Genomic DNA, 22850 nt, shown 5'->3' with positions numbered 1-22850 from the left:
CATACGATTTTCCACTTGTGCATGTAACTGATTGTTTAATCTGTCTTACAACATATTGTAAATTAAGAATAATTATTGTATAGTAATTCCTTAAGTTTTGAGACAGAAGTACACTCTAAAGTGGAATTTACACTGTGATTCTTGTATATTTTTTGAAGTTAGTTCGTAATATAAAAGCAAAGTGAAGAATTCCTTGCATATATATATATATATATATATACATACATAAAACATATATATTTTCTGTGTGTTTTTATTGGAACTTGAATGGTTATTTTTTGAAATATGTCAGTGCATCTGGTGCTCATTGACATATTCTCTTTCTTGCAAAAAGAAACCACTACAAAACAATATACCTTCAATATTTGGTATATGACTACTATTTGTATTCACATCTTTCCTTATAAGCACAAATTTATCACACCTAATTTACAAATTTGTCTGTAAATGAGATGATTCATAATTGTTTCCTTTAAGTTCATGTTGTGAGTTTGGTTGAGTTTTTCCCATTTTACTTTACATAGACTTAAAATTTATTACATTTTATTTTCCACCAATTTTTACGTAACATGGTCGACTTGTTACAAACAGGGAAGCTACACAGATATTTGTTGTTTGTTCACTTTCAGTTCTTGAATTTCCATATTTCAAGCAAGTGAAGCCCTACAAGACTGATCATAAAGTATAGAGTCACATATACAGAGTCTATGTTGATATTATATGCCATGAAGAGCTGTTTCTGTTTGTTGTCCAAGAAATCCAATTTATTTCACTCCATGCACTATTGTAAGAATCTACATGCAATTTTTGTACACTTTTTTAAGTAAAAAAAAGAAAAGGTGTGTGCAGCTTGCTGTTGTATCTTTAGGACAGCTGAACAGTCAGACTTATTTCTCATACTCTTAAAATATATTGATTTTCTATGTTGATACACAGAGCTGTGAAGAATATATAACATCATTTTTTCTAGGAAACAGCTATCAACATTTGCTTCATTTGCCAAATTAAGATTACAAGTGGTACTGGTGATATAAATCACCTTCATCAGCCATAAAAACAAATACCTGGAAAAGTAATCCGTTACATACATTTATTGCGTATTCAACCCAGCAGGAAATTGTAAAGCTTCTTGGTACTATTTCATAGTAAACCTTCAAAATTGTTAACAGAGATCTTAAATATTTCTTTCTCTCAAATAAGAAAATCCCTATATGTAAACAATTAGGAAAACAGTGCTTTATTGGAGCAGAAATTCACTGTAGATTTGTATCTCATGAGTGAATGTGACATCTCTCTATAAATGTTACCAAACTGTTATTCATGAAACTAAAATATCTTTATGCTTAAACTTTCTGATTAGTATGATGAAAGATTAAACTGCATTTGTACCCATGACATTTCTTAAGCCCAGTATTAAAATACTTTTAATTAATTAGCATTAGTGGTAGAGTGCACATTTTTGCTCAATTAAAAAGAACACAGATCATTTCATTTTGCATAAGTTATTGATGTGAATTTTTGCTCAGTTATAAAGAACATAGAACATTTCATTCTGAATGTAACTGATGTGATGACAATATTATTTTATATGGAACCTACAATGAAATAGCTATGAAACTAGTGATCCATTTGATGAAGCATGGGATGAGCTAAATATAACTTACATGTAAATTTCCACAAGTGATGAAGAAAGTAATTGTCAAATTGAAAATTTTTATTATTCATTCTGTACATTGTGTGTGTTAATGTAAGCATGATTATATGAAAACTGTAATGCGACCATTGCAAGAGAACTGTACTCTCACTTATTTTCAAAACTGTTCCAGTAGTTACTGATAGGAAACTAACCTTTTCCAAGAACATTTGTCTGAAAGAAATACTCTTTTTGAATGAGTCTTCATGTATTCTTAGGGACTTTGTGTAATTCTGATTGCTGTGACGTTCTATCTGTGATAATTCCTAGATGTTCACTAATGTTGTTACATTGTGACAAATGCGGAAAAAAGCTCACAGGTAACAACTGATGTCTTATTTAATGTTTTGAAACAAATTCTTCAGAGAAATTGACATACATTTGATATGTGTATTTTAAAACTTTTTGAAAGAGCTGGATATTGAATTCTATGTTTCATGTTTCTCCTGAATCTCTGGAATTATCTGCCAGTTTTTTTTTGTGCACGAAAATTTTAATCATTACAGGTTCAAGATTTTTATGACCGTAGCATACATATTTTTAATTCTTGCATTTAGAAACTACATCTCAGTATTAAAAGTTGAAGAACTGTCAGAGGTTGACTTGATCTGTAACAGTACATGTTAATACCTGAGTTAATACCTCATCAACGTTCAATTGTTTTCATTAATATTCATTTGTTCATTGAAAAATGTATATTGGTATATGTATTTCATCCACACATATTTATTTGTTTGGTAGCTTGCTGAATGATTTGCAAGATGTATTATGTCGGTGTGTGTGTTTGTGAAGTATTTGTATCATCTGTTACTTTACGTGTTTAAAATGTAATGTACTAGTCATTAAAAGTCTGGATTAAAAAATAAATGACAATAAATTAAAAAATAAATTCTGCATTTATTTGTGTGTTCTAAGCTGATCTAAACCTTTTACACAATTGTAAGAAATTGCTGTCGTAAACCAAATAATAATGCTTTTCATACAGTTCTATGGTTTAGCTGCAATTTTCAAACTGTTTCAAAGATTAAAAAAAAAGTTTTTTTGGAGCAGTAGAGCTGGTTATTCCAACAGAAAGTACTCAGTTAATGTAAGGATTTGCTCAGAGTGAATGAATTAATCAGATATGGCTAGAATTGTGACTATGAGCTATTTAAAATATAAGTATTAAAAGATTGCTATTCAATAATGTAAAGTTGTGTATGTATTAAATAATTACAACTGACCACCAGAAAAAAGAGGGAAAGCCACAGTTATAGTTTCCAATGCAGAACAATGAGTGAAAATAACAGCTGATTTTCAACTATAATACATCATGGTAAGCTTCAGTAAAAAAGCAATATTTGTCTGCAAACCAAAATGTATATCATTCATGCACCTGCACCCACTAATTCACCCAACCATGCAACAACCAACCCACCACACTTCTGCATCACTGAATTGGCTCACCGTGCATAAGCATACACACACACACACGCACACGCACACGCACAATTATTGTTTTGGCATGCATGTACGTTATTATCTTCCTGCCTCTGATAAGGTGTCTCTCTTTCAATTACATCTTCATCTCTGGAACCAGGTGGAGGAGTTACGTGGGGTCAAGTCTGTATGCCAGTGTTGCTGATCTAACAACAACTCTTAAAGAAGTTGTGTTCTCATAGAGGTATGTGCCTGGTCATAGATCACTAATACTGAAACTTTTCCATCTTTGCAATATTTCACAGCATATACTGTATCTGTACTGACTGTTGCTCCAAATAGATCAATCTGGACCAGACCGGGACTCAAACCCAGATTTCCCACTTATTGCGAGCGGTAGCCTCACCATTTGGCTATCCATGCATGTCTCATAGCCAGATCCAAGTTTCTGTACGTCGTCAACCATGTGTTCACAACCCATACTCGTACATCCATTATGTACATTCCCATACAGGGGAAACCTTTTAGCTGAAAGTCCAAATTTCGATGCAAAGTTCCTTTCAGACATACATGCATGCATGTATGCATGTCCAAAGGAACTCTGCATCATACTTTGGAACAACACAGCCACTGCAATATCGTAGCTATCTGCCAACACCGGCTGAGCAACTTTCAAGTAAAATGTCTCCCCTGTATGGGAATGTACATAATGGATGTACGAGTACAGGTTGTGGACACATTGTAGATGTCATATGGAAGTTAGGGTCTGGCCATGAGGCACGCACAGATAGACAAATGGTAACGCGACCACTCGCGATAAGTGGGAAATCTGGGTTCGAGTCCCGGTCTGGCACAAATTTTCGTTGTTGTCATTCCATTATGCAGCTGATGGTAGGCCGTATTTGCAACTGTGAATACATTTTATATCTTTCATGATGGCTGTAGTCACTGCAGTGCCTGTTCCATCATAATTCAGAACTGTGAATGCATAGATGTGTTCTTTAATGCCTGTCAAAACATCATTTTGTAAAGACAGGAAGTGAGCAGTGATGCCATCAGTGGAATGAGGTAACTGTACTTTCTGGAGGATCACAAAAACAAAGGACTAGCTACATACCTGAAAATAACCCTAAAAGACAGGTCACTTTTTTAAATTTTGCAGATGGCAGATAAAATAGTAGTCATGTGACAAACACACACTTATTATTGGTCATGTGCTATATGAATATTAGTGTGAAAATTCTTTGGTGTGCATATAGATAATAAGATACAATGATATAACATATTGATGAACTTAGCAAAAAATACAGTACACCCTACACTGCATCTAAAAATATCTCTCTCATTCTTGATATATAGACAGATGATATAGTATATTTTACCTACTGTCACAGCCTAGCATTTGAGAAATGTATTTTATTCATTAGTAAATTGTAGATATTTCTCTGTAATTCCCTCTGTCACCTCAGGTTGTCCAACTCATGGGTGTGCACAATGGAGCAGTAGAGCCAGCTGGGAGAAATAAACGTTGGCTGTATCTTAAGAGGTTTTGAGCCTAACGGGGAATTTTCCAGTGTGGATGTGGATATACTCCTCATATACACTCCTGGAAATTGAAATAAGAACACCGTGAATTCATTGTCCCAGGAAGGGGAAACTTTATTGACACATTCCTGGGGTCAGATACATCACATGATCACACTGACAGAACCACAGGCACATAGACACAGGCAACAGAGCATGCACAATGTCGGCACTAGTACAGTGTATATCCACCTTTCGCAGCAATGCAGGCTGCTATTCTCCCATGGAGACAATCGTAGAGATGCTGGATGTAGTCCTGTGGAACGGCTTGCCATGCCATTTCCACCTGGCGCCTCAGTTGGACCAGCGTTCGTGCTGGACGTGCAGACCGCGTGAGACGACGCTTCATCCAGTTCCAAACATGCTCAATGGGGGACAGATCCGGAGATCTTGCTGGCCAGGGTAGTTGACTTACACCTTCTAGAGCACGTTGGGTGGCACGGGATACATGTGGACGTGCATTGTCCTGTTGGAACAGCAAGTTCCCTTGCTGGTCTAGGAATGGTAGAACGATGGGTTCGATGACGGTTTGGATGTACCGTGCACTATTCAGTGTCCCCTCGACGATCACCAGTGGTGTACGGCCAGTGTAGGAGATCGCTCCCCACACCATGATGCCGGGTGTTGGCCCTGTGTGCCTCGGTCGTATGCAGTCCTGATTGTGGCGCTCACCTGCACAGCGCCAAACACGCATACGACCATCATTGGCACCAAGGCAGAAGCGACTCTCATCGCTGAAGACGACACGTCTCCATTCGTCCCTCCATTCACACCTGTCGCGACACCACTGGACGCGGGCTGAACGATGTTGGGGCGTGAGTGGAAGACGGCCTAACGGTGTGCGGGACCGTAGCCCAGATTCATGGAGATGGTTGCGAATGGTCCTCGCCGATACCCCAGGAGCAACAGTGTCCCTAATTTGCTGGGAAGTGGTGGTGCAGTCCCCTACGGCACTGCGTAGGATCCTACGGTCTTGGCGTGCATCCGTGCGTCGCTGCGGTCCGGTCCCAGGTCGACGGGCACGTGCACCTTCCGCCGACCACTGGTGACAACATCGATGTACTGTGGAGACCTCACGCCCCAAGTGTTGAGCAATTCGGCGGTACGTCCACCCGGCCTCCCGCATGCCCACTATACGCCCTCGCTCAAAGTCCGTCAACTGCACATACGGTTCACGTCCACACTGTCGCGGCATGCTACCAGTGTTAAAGACTGCGATGGAGCTCCGTATGCCACGGCAAACTGGCTGACACTGACGGCGGCGGTGCACAAATGCTGCGCAGCTAGCGCCATTCGACGGCCAACACCGCAGTTCCTGGTGTGTCCACTGTGCCGTGCGTGTGATCATTGCTTGTACAGCCCTCTCGCAGTGTCCGGAGCAAGTATGGTGGGTCTGACACACCGGTGTCAATGTGTTCTTTTTTCCATTTCCAGGAGTGTACATTCAAACTGATGGCATAAAATGTATTCACAGTAGCAAATACGAACAACAATCCGCTGTATAATGGAATGACGACAACAAAAATTTGTGCCAGACTGGGACTCAAATCCAGATTTTGCAATTATCACAAGCAATTGCCTTGCCATTAGGCCTATCTGAACATGACTCACAGCCAGACCCAAACTCCCATACGTCATCTGGCTGTGAGTCATGCTCACATAGCCTAATGGTAAGGCGGCCACTTGCGAGAAGTGGAAAATCTAGATACGATTTTTAATGTTGTCATTCCTTTATACAGCTGATGGTTGCCATGTTCACAACTGCAAATACCCTTCATGAATTTCGTAAGTGCTGCAGTCACCTCAGTGCCTGTTATTTCAGACATGCATGCATGTGTGAACATTGCACTTTGAAACGACTCAGGCACTGCAATATCATATTCAAATTGGTAGTATTGTAGTCTTGGACTAATATGGTGAAGTATTGTGGGGTTGAGCTTGGCAGTGAGGAATGTGGGTTTGGCAGTGAGGAACATACGCTGGGATTGAAAGCTGGATTGTTGTTGTTGTGGTCTTCAGTCCAGAGACTGGTTTGATGCAGCTCTCCATGCTACTCTATCCTGTGCAAGCTTCTTCATCTCCCAGTACCTACTGCAGCCTACATCCTTCTGAATCTGCATAGTGTCTTCATCTCTTGGTCCCCCTCTATGATTTTTACCCTTCATGCTGCCCTCCAATACTAAATTGGGCACGCATCAGAACATGTCCTACCAAACAATACCTTCTTCTACTCAAAGAGTGCCACAAATTTCTCTTCTCCTCAATTCTATTCAATACCTCCTCATTAGTTATGTGATCTACCCATCTAATATTCAGCATTCTTCTGTAGCACCACATTTCGAAAGCTTCTATTCTCTTCTTGTCTAAACTATTTATAGTCCCTGTTTCACTTCCATACGTGGCTACACTCAATAAAAATACTTTCAGAAATGACTTCCTGACATTTAAATCTATACTCGATGTTAAAAAATTTCTCTTCTTCAGAAACACTTTCCTTGCCACTTCCAGTGTACATTTTATATCCTCTCCATTTTGACCGTCATCAGTTATTTTGCTCCCCAAATAGCAAAACTCATTTACTACTTTAAGTGTCTAATTTCCTAATCTAATTTCCTCAGAATCACCCGATTTAATTTGACTTCATTCCATTAGCCTAATTTTGCTTTTGTTGATGATCATCGTATATAATCCTTTCAAAACACTGTCCATTCCGTTCACAACTGCTCTTCCAGGTCCTTTGCTGTCTCTGACAGAATTACAATGTTATCGGCAAACCTCAAAGTTTTTATTTCTTCTTCATGGATTTTAATTCCTACTCTGAAGTTTTCTTTTGCTTTCTTTACTGCTTGCTCAATATACAGATTGAATAACATCGGGGATAGGCTACAACCCTGTCTCACTCCCTTCCCAACCACTGCTTCCCTTTCATGCCCCTCGACTCTTCTAATTGCCATCTGGTTTCTGTACAAATTGTAAATAGCCTTTTGCTCCATGTATTTTACCCCTGCCACCTTCCGAATTTGAAAGAGAGTATTCCAGTAAACATTGTCAAAAGCTTTCTCTAGGTCTACAAATGCTAGAAACATAGATTTTCCATTCCTTAATCTATCTTCTAAGATAAGTCATAGGGTCAGTATTGCCTCAAGTATTCCAACATTTCTACCGAATCTAAACTGATCTTCCCCAAGGTCGGTTTCTACCAGTTTTTCCAATCGTCTGTAAAGAATTCGTGGTAGTATTTTGCAGCCGTGACTTATTAAACTGTAAACGCCTGCTTTCTCTGGGATTGGAATTATTATATTCTTCTTGAAGTCTGAGGGTATTTCGCCTGTCTCATACATCTTGCTCACCAGATGGCAGAGTTTTGTCAGGACTGTCTCTCCCAAGGCCATCAGTAGTTCTAATGGAATGTTGTCTACTCCCGGGGCATTGTTTTAACTTAGGTCTTTCAGTGCTCTGTCAAACTCTTCACATAGTATCGTATCTCCCATTTCATCTTCATCTACATCCTCTTACATTTCCATAACATTGTCCTCAAGTACACCACCCTTGTATAGACCCTCTATATACTCCTTCCACCTTTCTGCTTTCCCTTCTTTGCTTACAATGGGGTTTCCATCTGAGCTCTTGATATTCATACAAGTAGTCCTCTTTTCTCCAAACGTGTCATTAATTTTCCTGTAGGCAGTATGTATCTTACCGCTAGTGATATATGCCTCTACATCCTTACATTTGTCCTCTAGCCATCCCTTCTTAACCATTTTGCATTTTCTGTTGATCTCATTATTGAGAAATTTGTATTCCTTTTTGCCTGGTTCATTCACTGTATTTTTATATTTTCTCCTTTCATCAATTAAATTCAATATATCTTCTGTTACCCAAGGATTCCTACTAGACCTCGTCTTTTCACCTACTTGATCCTCTGCTGCCTTCACTGTTTCACCTCTCCACCATATTTCTTTCTCCCATTCTTGTCAATCGTTCCCTAATGCTCTCCCTGAAACTCTCTACAACCTCTGGTTCTGTCAGATTATCCAGGTACCATCTCCTTAAATTTCCACCTTTTTGCAGTTTCTTCAGTTTTAATCTACAGTTCATAACCAATCGATTGTGGTCAGAGTCCACATCTGCCACTGGAAATTTCTTACAATTTAAAACCTGGTTCCTAAATTTCTGTCTTACCATTATAAAATATATCTGAAACCTTCCAATATCTCCAGGTCTTGTCCATGTATACAACCTTCTTTCATGATTGTTGAACCAAGTGTTAGCTATGATTAAGTTATGCTCTGTGCAAAATTCTACCAGGCAGCTTCCTATTTCATTCCTTATTCACTGACTGTGTTTCCTTCTCTTCCTTTTCCTACTATCGAATTCCAGTCACCCATGACTATTAAATTTTTGTCTCCCTTCACTATCTGAATAATTTCTTTTATCTCATCATACATTTCATTGATCTCTTCGTCTTCTGCAGAGCTAGTTGGCACATAAACTTGTACTACTGTGGTAATGGCTCTGAGCACTACGGGACTCAACTGCTGTGGTCATCAGTCCCCTAGAACTTAGAACTACTTAAACCTAACTAACCTAAGGACATCACACACAGCCATGCCCGAGGCAGGATTCGAACCTGCGACCGTAGCAGTCGCACGGTTCCAGACTGCGCGCCTAGAACCGCGAGACCACCACGGCCGGCGTACTACTGTGGTAGGCATGGGCTTCGTGTCTATCTTGGCCACAATAATGCATTCACTACACTGTTTGTAGTAGGTTACCCGCACTCCTTTTGTTTTATTCACTATTAAACCAACTCCTGCATTACCCCTATTAGATTTTGTATTTATAATGCTGTATTCACCTGACCAGAAGCCTTGTTCCTCCTGCCACCAAACTTCACTAATTCCCACTATATCTATCTGTAACCCATCCATTTCCCTTTTTAAATTTTCTAACCTACCTGCCCGATTAAGGGATCTGACATTCCATGCTCCCATCTGTAGAATGCCAGTTTTCTTTCTCCTGATGACGATGTCGTCCTGAGTAGTCTCCGCCCGGAGATCCGAATGGAGGATATTTTACCTCAGGAATATTTTACCCAAGAGGACGCCATCATCATTTAACTATACAGTAAAGCTGCATGCCCTCGGGAAAAATTACGGCTGTAGTTTCCCCTTGCTTTCAGCCATTTGCAGTAACAGCACAGCAAGGCTGTTTGGTTAGTGTTACAAGGCCAATCAGTCAATGATTCAGACTGTTGCCCCTGAAACTACTTAAAAGGCTAGTGTCCCTCTTCAGGATTATGTTGTGTGAACTTCCAATTAGTAGACTAGCAAATGTAATTGGGACATCATTTATGGGACCATTTCAAGCACTGCCATGGCTTCATGAAGGGAATATGGCACCAGAAAGTGAGGTGATAAATTGGTGCTACTATTTAGGTTAAGCTTCGATAGATATGTGCATATAGAGGATGGCACCAATAATATATGTGAAGAAGGACTGGTTAATTTGGGTGAAGAAACTGAATGAAATGGGATGACTGCTGTAGTAGTGAAATACATTGCCTGACAAAAATGTGAAGCACCCAGCAGAGGAGGGGAAAGGGGGGGGGGGGCAACAAAATGAAACTTCATACGTTGAGAGGGTATGTAATGTTACTTCAGATATTACAAGACTGAATAAAATGTACAATGAACTTGGCAGTATAAGCCCACTTATCAGTATGACGTTGCAACCCCCTATGGCCTGTTTTGGCACTAATTCAGTTGGGACGGGTGTCAAAATCCATTATATCCACTCCTGAGGCAAGCTCACCAAAACTGTTGTAACAGGTCCTTGAAATCCCAGATACTGGTGTTGAGATGGAGTTGATGACCACGCTGGTCCCATACATGTTCTATTGGGGACCAATCTGGAGATCTTGCTGGCCATGGGAAAACCTTAGCATCATGTAGACTGTTGTAGAAACACATGCTATGTATGGACAATCGTTGTCCTTTTGAAAAAGTGGTGCTATGATACTGTTGCATGAGGGGTAACACATGAATTTGCCGCATGCCTGTGACATACCATTGTACCACCAGAGTTACCCTAATTACTACACATTGTGAAGTGAAGTCATACCAGATGGCTCTCCACACAATGATACCAGTAGGATCATCACTGAGACTCTCCAAAAACTTGGAAGAATGGGAACTCTCCCTAGGTCACCACCATAGTCACCTATGATGGTCATCTGAGGTAGCGTAGAACCACGATTCATCACTAAACACAATGTGATACCATTTATCAGCAGTCCATACTTCCTGGTCATGGCACCATTGAAACCACGGCCATTTGTGTTGTGGTGTCAATGGCAGCCTACATGTGGGATTGTAATTCTATTGTTTGGCTGCTGCTAGTCTCTGACCAGAGGTTTCGGATGATACAGACTGTTGCAGGGAGTCTATTACTTGTTCTCGGATGACAGGCACAGATGTGGAGGGTTACGATGTGCTTTGTACAGAATACGGTGACCCTCCCTTATGCTGGTCTGACATCATTGACCACAATCTTGATGACGAATAAGCCTGCACTCAGATTCCCATGCAGTCCAACATTGGGCCAATGGTGCATCCGAACATCTTACATATCAGAATATTGTGCAGTTTGACCAGCTGGCCAAATTTAATATCTACAGTGAGGCTCCTTTCAAACTCTGTCACATGTTGAGAATGTTATCTCACATGTCTATGGGGCATCTCTGTGTCCTTCACAGTGATCACTCAGTATGTGCTGCTGTTGATGCCACTTATATACACCCTTTCATGCCTGGAAACAACAATGAACATGAACAACATTAATGCAGTCTGGTGGCCACTCTATCTGTCATAGAGAGTAATCGTTTACAGACCCTTTGGTGTTTTGTACATGTACAAAGCTACTTTGACATTCAACCGAGTGCTTCCCCTCCTCCCCCCTCCCCTTTTTTTCAGGCAGTGTATACAGTATGGATGTTTCAAGGGATCCAATTGCAACTCTGCCTCTGGCTATTGGGTGGGAGGTAACCATTTTGTTGCAGGGACAGGGAAATATGCAGATGTTATAGCATTAGAAGAAAGATTCATTTAGGAAAAAGGCTTGGGTGTTACAGATTTTTGGCAAGTAAGTTTTTGTTGGTGTTTGAGGAGTGGATATTGCATCATCGTGATGTCAGAGCAATAGAAATGCAATGCACATAGGTTAAAATAGGATGGGTAAGTGGTTAAAAATGAAGTAGGCCTGATTGTGGGATTAGGCAGATGATATGTTGATGTGAAAAGGTACATCATACTAATAACATCTGTCCATTGAGAATGACACATTGAATTTGGCGAAGAAGTATTCATTGCAATCATATACCTTGTCTGATTCTGAAATGTATAGACTGCTACTCACCATATAAAGGTCTCTTCAAAAATTCCAGAACATTCATAATTTCGCATCAAAGGTGTGTCGGACTGAATTGCAGTTGGCATTGCTGCACACACCTGTGTTTAATGTGTAACTGCTGGAATTTTCATTGCTGAAAGTCTGTTAATTACTTCAGAGCTGAACTGAGTAGAACTTCATGTCGTAGAGTTTGCGAATTTTGAGATGGCAGAGTTAGAGGAGCAAGTCTGCATTAAATTTTGCATGAAACTCAAGAAAACCTTTACAGGGACACACCAAAAGATGCAGGAAGCCTATGGCGATGATTGCTTAAGCTGTACTTGGTATTACAAATGGTTCACATGGTTTAATAATGACCGGACAGAAGTTAAAGATGACCCTCATTCAGGATGCCCTTCAGTGTCTACCAATGACACTCATGTCTGGGATGTCAATGAAGACTGACTGACAGAGATTTCAGAAGAATGTAACATTACAGTTGTATCATGTCATGAAATCCTGACATAGCATTTTGGAATTTATCGTGTTCGTCCCACGGCTCATGAGTCAACATCAGAAAGACCTTTGCCTCGCAATCGCAATCTATGAAGAGCTTTTGGATCGCACAAATGAGAATGAGATGTTTCCTAAAGAAATCATTACTGGTGATGAGGGTGATGAGAGGTGGGTCTATGGTTATGATGTTGAGACGAGTATTCAATCTTCACAGTGGGTCGGAAGGGTTCTCCAAGACAAAAAAAAAAGCTCATCAGGTCAGGCAGGTCAAATGTAAAAGCCATGCTGACAGTTTTCTTTTACTTTGAAGGATTAGTTCATCATGAATTTGTGCCACGGTCACAAACTGTTAATCGGTGGTACTATCAGGACGTGTTGTGATACCTGTGAGAAAATGTGAGAAGGAAACAGCCTGAAATGTGGTGATCCAATACACGGGTCTTGCATTATAACAACACACCCACACATTCAGTCCTGTTGGTGCATGACTATTGCACAAAAAACAAAATTACTGTGCTGCCTCATCCTTTGTACTCTCAAGATCTGGCCCCTGCAGACTTTTTTCCCTTCAAAGTTGAAAATCCTGTTGAAAGGATGAAGCTTTGCAACAATAGACAACATAAAAGACAATTTGCAGACGGCACTTCGCACGATCCAGCAAGAGGCATACCAAGACTGCTTCGGAAGTGCAAACAGCGTTGCGAGCAGTGTATCAATTATGAAGGAGAGTATTTCGAAGCAGACCATGCACAATAAGTAAAAGATAAGTGTAGAAAAATTGTGTGGACAAAGTTCTGGAATTTTGTGCACAGACCACATAAAGGAGATGTGGAGTCACTGACATGCACAATGAAAAGATTGCTATGCATTAAACTTTTGGCCAAATCACCTTTTTCTGAGGTACAACACACACACACACACACACACACACACACACACACACACACACACACACACACCTGTCTCTGGCTACTGTGGTCAGACTGAAACTGTGCCTCACTGGAGCAGTAATCTGATGTGGGGGTGGGGGTAAGCAGGTGGCATGCATGGGGAGAGAGAGGGACAGCAGGGTAGGGGTGTGGGAAGATGAAGTGCTTCCTGTGGGACCATTCAGGGATGGGGTGGGGACAGGGTAAGAGGGCTGCTAGATGCAACTGAGATGTTTGCGCGGAGGCGGGGAAAGGAGGGAAGTAGAAAAAGAGAGAAGTAGAGCTGGGGAAAAAGACTAGTAGATGTGTTGGCTGAATAGACGGATGTGTAGTGCTCGAGTTGGAATGAGAAAGGGTATAGGTAGGTTGAGGACAGCACACATATCAGTAGTCATACTAGATCTCTTGCATAGAAAGAGACTAGGATCTCCACATTACAGGTTATGTGGAGTTGGTAAAAGTGATATAAGTTCATTGCGGACAACACTGCTCAAGTTCAGCACTGGGGCTCAGACTTTTTCCAAGCACATGGAGGTGTTGCCACAGGTTGGCGAGGGGCATTCTGCAATTCTTGAGTTTGATTTCCTAACTAAACATCATGCTAAAATTGATCTTTTGCAGCATATACAGGATGACACAGAATAACGGGAATGTTTGAAACGAGTAGTGCCAGCACTATGGGTTTGTGATAGATAGCGAGTAAACAGTCCGCCATTTCAGTAATTATGGATCTGTGGAATGGACAACAGTGTGCATTATCCATAAAAATATTTTATAAAAACAATGGTAGTTTGGTTGCGGCACAGAGGGAGTTTTGACATTTTTGTAATTTAGGACATCATGATGCATTTCCGTCGAAACACACAATAAAATGTTGGATTAGTAACTTTGAAGAAACCAACAGGATGATCAAGAAGTGTGCATTCTACAGCGAACACTGATGTTGTACGTAAGTCTGTCTTATGGAGCCTATGGCGTTCAATCCGTAAGCAAGCAGCAGTAGTTGAAATGTCCCAGGAGAGTGTTTGCAGAATTCTTCATCTTGATTTAAAATTTCATCCATACAAACTACAGATGATGCAACAATTGAAGGACAATGATTACCAGTTATGATTATGATTCTGCCAACAAATGATAACAAAAATAAACAATGATAATGAATTTCTAAACAAGTTGTAGATGTTAGATGAGGCACATTTTCATCTCACAGGTTATGTGAATAACCAGAACTACTGTTACTGGGCAAACACAAATCTCAATGATGTTCATGAGCACCCTTTACACACTAGTAAACAGACAGTATGGTGTAGTGTTTCATCATATGGGATTATCGGACCATTTTTTTTGCAAATGAACAGGAAAACACAATAACTGTCAATGCCAGTCGTTATGTGGAGACGTTACGAACTTTCGTTACACCTGCATTGAACAACTTTCCAAATGTTCAAGAAGCCTGGTTTCAACAGGACGGAGGGACATCACACACTGCACAGCAATCAATGGCATATGTGTGAGAATTGTTTGGAAACTGTGTGATCTCATGATTCGGTAACATTCCCTGGACCCATAGATCGCCAGATTTATCTGTTTGTGACTTTTTCTTGTGGAGGGTACCTCAAGAGCAACATCTACATGACTCGACCAAGAACCCTGGACGAGTTAAAACAGAGAACTGAGGATGCAAGTCATAGTATCCCAGCTGACATGTTGCAGCGGTCAATGAGGAATCTTAGAAGCAGATTTCACAAATGTATTTGTACAGGACACCACCATCTAAAGGACATTATTTTAAAAAAATAATAAATGCCATCAGTGTTTCGTAAATGGCAAAGTTGTAAGGTTTCAATTACTATGAATTCAAGTTCTTTCCTTCATCACTTCTAGTTTTATTGGATTGTGGAAATGTTCCCGTTTTTCTGTTTCACCCTGTAGCTGAGGTTGGAGAGACTTTGTTTGCACTGGACGATATCACTGCAAGTAAGGTATTGTCGAAAGGTCCACTGAACAGGAAGTTGTTACTGTCTTCACTGCTAAAGATGGGTTCCTTTGATAACATACTGTCAGGTACTGGGAAATTATTCTGGTGTTCTGTAGGTATGGACTTATTGCAGATGTTACGTGTGGCTGAGCCACTTGAACATAATGAGCAGTTGGTCGCAAAGTAATGTTTTGTGCACAAAAGTGTAGCATGCACAATTAACGTGAAAGGTGAATGTATGGTTCTGGTTAGCACAGACAATTTCAGCATGGACAGTGTAGGTCTACCAAAGGGCTTACTGATTGCCACATTGGGTATTTTGGATGAAGAACACAGAAATGTAATCTCTATGATGTAATGACTAAGGCCACAAGCACACTGTCGACAGTTCATTACAAGACGAAGTGTGTCATTTACAGGGATGTGACCAGAGAGTTACGGAAGTGTTACTGAGAAAGCAACTAAGAGCACTATTGCTAGCATCACACGAAAGGATGAATTCCTTGTTGCAGTTGGGGAGAATCAGTCCCAGGTCTCTGGTCAATTTTTAACACCTGAAAGGCACACTTACATTCCAGTGATCTTTCAAATTTAACACCTTTTTTCAGCAAATAATTTAGTGGTTGAGCAATTTGTACAAAGTTTTAACTAATTTTCAGAAATAATTACAGAGACCCACAAAAGATTGTAACTGTTTTGCTGTTTAATGAGTCAAAAATTCAGGAACTACTGACATCAAACAGGAACTGGTTTGTAAACCCTCTTTACTAATAACATGGCCTAAGTACTTTAGATGTACTTGACATGAATCTGTGCAAATTACCTTTTTCAATATTTAGCATTATAAGTGCTGCCTGTAGTCGACTGAATGCTTCTTTCAACCATACTGCATGTTCTTCAATATCTTCCAAAAAACTATGTCATCAAGATATACCATCAATTAAGTATTTGTTTAATGCACAGGGTCCAACACCCGATCCTGTTTACCAAACATCATATACTGACAGGTAATAATGTTCTGGTGTATAGTAAACCATAGCATAGTCACTGGGAGGCACCTGTGGTCTTGGTCTTGGAAAAAGTTCAACGGACATCTCCAAGAAATATCGCTTTTGTTGTGGCTATAGGTACTCGAATCCTCAAACCACCACTGACGCCTATCTGATATGTAATATTGTGCAGATGTTTGATGGTGTAAGTAGATTCAAATACATCTCCTAACTGGATCTGCAGACTGGTTACCACTAGATGGAGGTAGTCCCAGAGGACAGACCTAAAACAGCTTCTCCATCTCATGCGGACATTTTCAACATTGCAGGATGCCACTTAGGTATAGAAAAGCACCAGCCACATTCTGAAGACTGTAGGATGGAATTTGCATGGCCTAAAACCTAAAGAATGCATGGTATATCTGGATGATATTATAGTTTTTCGTAAGATATTGAATAATATGCAAAATGGTTGAAAGAAGCATTCAGTAGATTACATGCAGCACTTATAATGCTAAATTTTGAAAATTGTCATTTGCAAAGATTCATGTCTAGTACTTCGGCCATATTATTAGTGAAGAGGATGTACAAACCAGTCCCTGTTTGGTGTCAGTAGTTCCTGAATTTTCGACTCCTCAAAAAACAAAACAGTTACAATCTTTAGTGGGTCTTTGTAATTATTTCTGAAAATTAGTTAAATGTGAGTGTGACTTTCAGTTGTTGAAAAAAAGAAAAGCATTGACCAAAGACCAGGTAGCGGTTCTCCCGAATTTCAACATGGAAGTCATCCTTTCCTGTGATATTAGCAATTGTGCTCTTGGTCAGAATATAGATCGTAAGAAGCATCCTTTAGCATACACTTCGTGACGCTGCCCAGTGTGGAACACAATTACTATACCACTGAGAAGGAAATTTTAACAGTGTTATATGGGATCACTTACTTTCAGTGTTACCTGTATGGGCAGAAATTCGAAGTTTTAACATACCACATTTTACTGAAATGGCAACTGGGTTTGAAGGAATCCTCTAGAATGTTAACAATCAGGGCTCTTCAGTTGAGAGAGTTCGACTATGAAGTCATTCATACACTGGAGCCACAGGGTTGCAAAGTTACAAGCTATTGGCGAAAGTGGGAGTGAATGGAAAAGAGCGCAGTAGATGACACAGACCGTCAAATATTTAGGTCTCAGCCACATATTATAATGCACGAGGGCTTACTATGCAAGTCAACAAAATGAGGATCATGTGTAGTGGTTCCACTGCCACTGAGAAACAAAGTATTACAGCAGGTATATGAGCAAGTGTTGAAGGGGGGCGAGGCGGGGGTAGCTGAAAAATTTTGGTGGCAGACAATAAAATGTGATGTGGATCACTATGTATGAAACTGTGTACCATGCAAGCAATGGGTCATTCTTAGCAAAAAAAAAAAAAAAAAAAAAAAAAAAATCTTCTTCAAAAGTTGCCAGAGGCATCCAAGTCTTTTTAAGTAAGAGGGTTGGATATTTTAGGTCCATTTAACAGAACACCAGCTGGTGATAAGTGTATGTTGATGACCATTTATCACTTTTCGCAATTTATATCTATGAAAACAATTCCTGACCATCAGGTTGCTTTGGAATTAGTGAATAATTGACTTTATTGACTCACCAAAGTACGAATTTCTTTGTCTGATTTGATGAAACACCTGTGCTATAATATTTTCTTTGAATTCGCAAGTTATGGACAAATACCTTCATCAGCAAGAAAATGGGTGAACAGAATGCATTCATAGGACAATTTTGAAGATATGAGTAATAACTCATCATGTTAACATGCAGACTGGGACACATCTCCAGTTTGTGGTTGGCACATGAAATTCCAAGGTCCATACTAACACTGGTCTCTCTCCATATGAGGTGGTATATGGAAGGAAAGGCAATCTCCCTAAGACATATTAGAACCTATGTTAGGTTCTGATGTCAAGTCGAAAAAGGAGTTCACGAAAATGGTGTGTGAAGTTTGACAGAGCATCAGATGAGCAAATATGAAAGCTCTAGAAAGACAAGAACATTTGGGACAGTGTGTGTGTTAACTTCCATTACTCAGCATCAGCCAGTGGATGTTGCTTACCAATTTTTACACACTAAGAGGGAAAAGCAAGAAATGTCTAACGAAATACAATGGTCAATGTCAAGTCATAGAAATGACTTTCCTGCTTAATGTTAAGATCCAGTTACCAACTAATGCTTCTGTTGTACATATAAGTAGAAGAAAACTGTTTGATGGTGCAGTCAACACCTTTCCACAAATTCCAGTACCAATGCCATTGCAGAGTAGACAACCAAGGGAGGTTAGGAGGAATGCGCCACCAACACTTTATTGCACACAAGGCATCCTGCATACTGAGATCATGAAACTAGCTGTACATAAAATTATATTGCTGCATTGTATGTTCCTTATTGTATTAATTTTGTGTTTTCTACTGTTACACATGTATTACGTGTTAGGGATTAGCAGGTCATTTGTTAAAACCACTTATTTGTGTTATAGTGTGGGCACTCATTTTTTAGGAGACAGGGAATTGGTGGAAATTCCCTTCCCTCAGGTGGCACAATGGCATTAAACTCAAAGAATAATTGTAGTCCTGATGCTACTGCTTTTCATCAAAGGGGTAGTAGAAGGTGCAGTCCTGAACTAGCCATTAAACTCCAGAGTATTGTTTTCCAAGCAACTAGACCTTTGCACCAGATTCTCATAGAATCGCTTGATGCCATAACTAAGCAGTAGCAACAGAATTGTACCAATAGCGGTAATTAAATTATAGCAGATAGAATGAGTTAGATCTTGACTGTATTGGGGCGTAAAACCTAGATTTAAGTGGAAAGAAGTAAGGTAACTCACTCTCAGATATTAAGTAAGACTGCATGATATAAACTGGTGTCAATGTCATCTATGTAAGTTGCAGTTGTTCTGGGTACGCCAGAGTAAAATTATGGACGATTTTCTTGAAGGAGGGAGGACTGTTGTACAGTAAATCCAATTCCCAGGTGCAACAAAATGTGGACCATTGGTAGCAGTTCCACTGTTGCTGAGAAACAAGGTATTACAGCAGGCACATGACGATGTTAGTATTTGGTGCGGGCACTATAGAATCAGGTACAGCTCATATTGTGTGCCACAACTGGTATCTGGAGCACAAAAGCAGTGCTATGTTGGAAAAGGCACAGCACCACTCATAATACATTGTTACACAGAGATGAGCCATAATCAAGAAGCGCAAACAGTGCAGAATGACAGAAATTAAAGCATCAACTTTTTGTGCCTAGCAGAGACAGAACATGCAAAGGCAAGGGGGAAAAGGCAAGAACTGAGCTTTCACGGTTGGGACAAGTCCACTGAAACCTCCAAATAGTGAGTGCAAATGACTGCATCATCTGCCGTGATGATGTTATGTCCAGCTCCAATACAACCATTTCTGAAGCTTCAGACTCAGTGTCTGGTCATCCCATTTTTTTTTTTTTTTCTTATTCTGGCGGTAGGATAGTCTCACTAGTTACAGAATAACCTGACTGGCGAATCATGATGTGCAGCCTCCGGCAGAGAGAAGACTTCTGTTCAGTCGCTGCTGTGATTGAAGAAGAAGAGCGTGAGCCTGGGCATTCCCCTGGCAAATAAGCATTGTGAGTGAGTGCAAACTTCTGCCTCCAAACTGTTGGGCATGACACCTGAGTATCGCCTCCTTGGCTGTACACTGTGTCGTCTGGGTCCTGAGTTTCTGCTTTCACAACACCTGCCATCCATGATATGTTGTTGGCATTCACTTAAGAGTACTTCCCTCTTAGAGAGTCCTGAGCCGAATTGCACAAGCAGCCTGGAAGCCACAGTAGACTTGTGCCTGCTGACTCCTATCTGGGCTGTCTGTAGGACAGCACTTTTGGACCCTGGCCCACATAACAGATGAAGCCAATTCAGCACTGTGCCTGCATCCCTCGTAGCATGGAAGTGTGTGAACCAGTGTGCCTTCTGCAACACTGGAGAAGACATTCTGTACTGTGAAAATCATGAGTAATAAACATGATCCCAGATAATGCTGTTTCACTGAGGAAGTAGGGTGTATAACATCTGTCCTCACCAGCTCCAGAGCTTGGCCTCCTACACCACTAGTGTCACTACATCACCTGCTCAACTTCCATGCTCACTAAAAACCCTGAAATGAGGGGTGACCACTACAGTACAACAGTCCGTCTGGTTGATAACTTGGCTTCAGAGCTGTCAACAGGTTGCCCAGAAATGCTAGCACATCCTATCCTGCTTTACTCAAGAATGGAGCAACTGGAGTAGTGGCCCTAGTGCCTAGGATGGGTACTAGTAAAATAGGCGAGGCCCTGTCCTCTTTTAATGCATCTGTCTATACAAGTCTCTGTTATCTTCCTTAATTTGAGCCACTTGCTCTGGCAAAGACTGAACCACCTCTGTAATGGCAACCCTTTCTCCCATAGTTTGCTCATTGTAAAGCCTGTGTCTACAACAGTAGTACAAATGCACGGAAATACTTAACGCTAATATAAATGCTATAACTTTACAAACCCTACTTAATCCTTATGGCTGAGTGCCAACCAAGCACTCTCTTTGCATTCTCTGGCATAATGACCAGGCCTATAACACTTAAAACAGATCTGTGGATACGAATGAGCACACAAGGCATTGTGCCTCAGGAAATTAACACTATTCACATCTAAGTGGGTATAGACCAGAATATGTTTCTTTTGTGTTACACCTACATGCATTCAAATCAATCCCTGAGTCCTCTTTCTTGAATCACAAGAGTAAAAAAAAATATGCTGAACAACACTGAACTGCAACATGACTCGCTATCATTGGCTGCTTCCGACACCATTCGTTTACTGGGATAGTGATGATTGATGGTAATTATGTGTTTAAAGGGACTAAACTACTAGCTCATCAGTTCCATGGGATAGCTGATTCAGGATGCAGTGCTGCATGTAGGGTGCATACTATCAGTTTCTCAGTGGCTGGGAAATCAGAAATTCTCAGTTAGCTCACACAAATACACAATGGCTGCAGAAAGTGACTCAAAGGCAGGCAGCCATGACTACCTCAGCAAAACTTAAGGTAGTATGCTCTGCTTACATCAGGTGAGGACGCAAACGTGACTGTGTGCTGCCTCAGTAAAGAACAGTAGCATGCTCTGTCAAGACTTACATAAGGTGCCTGACAACCCATAGACCCCCCGGAGATGCCCCGAGGTGAGTTGGAGCCACCTAGAAGGCAGCTGGATGGCACTGATTTAAGCTGTGGCAACGTCACGTCCAGCAGCAGCCTGTAGACCAGCAGCTAGATGTGGACGAGGCTGGATGACATGCATTTGGCCATCTGCTGGTGTGGAGTAACTCTCTGTGTCTGTTTGTTGATTATTCCGCTGCTAGTATAGTAACATAGTCAGTTTGCATGGTTTGTACGAGAAAAAAAGCTCAGAAATGTTTTGTGATTCACCCAGCCAAAGCCTGAGAAAGCTCACACAATATCCAAACTGGCTTCATTTTCTTATCTAGGGATTCCAACGCATTGTACGTGTAAGAAAATTCAGCTTCCATTGTGGACTTACCTTCCTGGAATCCAAACCATCTTTCACTGATGATGTCAAAATCTGAGGTGCTTCACAATTCTGGTACGCAATATTTTCTCAAGGATTTTTGCAAATGTGGTGAAGAGGTGTTAAACAAATAGTGGGTGACTTGTATCGTCTCTCCATTTTTCTAGAAAGACTTTACTGCAGCAAGGTTCATGTAATGTGGGAAAAGACCCCATGTAACGTAACACTTATGTAGGCCAGCTATCAGCTGCCTTGAGCTGGTACAAGGTGAGGTGAATTTGTTTGTGAAGCAGAATGATAGCAGACAGCCCCACAGCCAGGGATGCTCTGTGACCGCTCCATATGAGTCCAATTGCAGAGGTGACAGTGAAGGGCTGGACGTAGGTAAACCTCAATTTGGGAATTTGGACAGAGGTCAGTTGCTCAGAAGAAGAAATGATGCATCAGCAATGGCAGAGTGTCAGATAGGCTCAAATATGGCTTCTCACAGTCCTTAGAAATTCGACAATAAATCAGTCACATAATAAAGCAACTCTGAATACATCTGTGATCTCATAAAAAATGAGGTGCATCCACTGACACAACAATATTCTCATCACCTTTAAAACTACAAAAGTTCATATTTTACACTGACTAAAACATTTTCACAATGAACCTCTGAATTAACAACTTTTAAACACTTCAGGCAATTGCAACAAGCGATACCTTAAATAAAATCATTGAACTATAGCTATCATCCCTGAAAGCTCAATATCTTTAT

The sequence above is a fragment of the Schistocerca nitens genome, chromosome 3 (genome assembly GCF_023898315.1).
Source record: "Schistocerca nitens isolate TAMUIC-IGC-003100 chromosome 3, iqSchNite1.1, whole genome shotgun sequence".
Taxonomy (NCBI): Eukaryota; Metazoa; Arthropoda; class Insecta; order Orthoptera; family Acrididae; genus Schistocerca; species Schistocerca nitens.
Note: the sequence above shows the minus strand (reverse complement) of the source record.